Source organism: Pseudophryne corroboree, chromosome 2 (assembly GCF_028390025.1).
Source record: "Pseudophryne corroboree isolate aPseCor3 chromosome 2, aPseCor3.hap2, whole genome shotgun sequence".
Classification (NCBI taxonomy): domain Eukaryota; kingdom Metazoa; phylum Chordata; class Amphibia; order Anura; family Myobatrachidae; genus Pseudophryne; species Pseudophryne corroboree.
This window is the reverse complement of record NC_086445.1, coordinates 810,771,827-810,772,794: the sequence shown is the minus strand read 5'-3', so window position 1 is coordinate 810,772,794 and position 968 is coordinate 810,771,827.

Genomic DNA, 968 nt, shown 5'->3' with positions numbered 1-968 from the left:
TTAAAGAATGTACAAACAGTTGTGCATAAACACTGACCACACTGTGGTTATTTAACAACAAATAACAACAATAAGAAATTCACTGTGTTTCACGGCAAATTGCGCAATACAGTAAACTCTGTGCTTTGCGCGCTAGATGGTGCAGTATTTGGGGCATAGTATGGGCCAGGATTAAATGATGAAAAACCCTGCTCAGGGTATTGTGAGTTGTGGTGTTGGATTGGTGCTCTTGAGGTATTGCTCATACGCTCATAGAACGCCATGTTCATTTGGTGCATTTCCCTGTGCCGGTCATACTGCTCTCTACTCATGCGTTCCTGCATTGTCATGACTTGGGAAAGAAATGCATCATGCATTTGGCGTTCTGCCTCTAGAAACCTGTCGAGCCTTGCATCCTCCTGTGCGGACACTGTAGCGTCCATCTCTCGGAGTTGGTCGACAAGGACATTTGACATGGCTTTAGCCACTTGCTCCGCTTTGCTCAGTTTCTTCCTTCTAGGCGGTACAGTGTAAACTGTGAAGAGAAGAAATACAAAATGAGCGTATATAAAAATAGCAGCGTTAGCAAACATGTGTTTGTGGCATTAATCCACCTACACACTAACTACTCTGCAAAATTGAACTATTTATAAAAATGCAAAGCCCCCCTGGGTGGGGGCAGAAATTGCAAAGCGTGCCACCGTGCCAGCAGCGTGATGAGCGCAGTGATCCTGCAAGGGGCTCATTTGCGCTCGCCACGCTGCTGCCACACTGGCCACTTATACTACACACATAACCGGAAGATTAACAATTGTAGATTTTGCTATGAGTGTTAATTTCTAAACATGTACTTACTGTTTTTCTGTAAAGTTGGAGTGACGGTACTTTGTACAGTCCCACTGTCACTGGTCTGAGCATCCACGACGTCTTCAATGGTTGCAATTATGCTGTCGTCGTTTCTGGATGTGTTTATGGACGGCTGGGAGGAT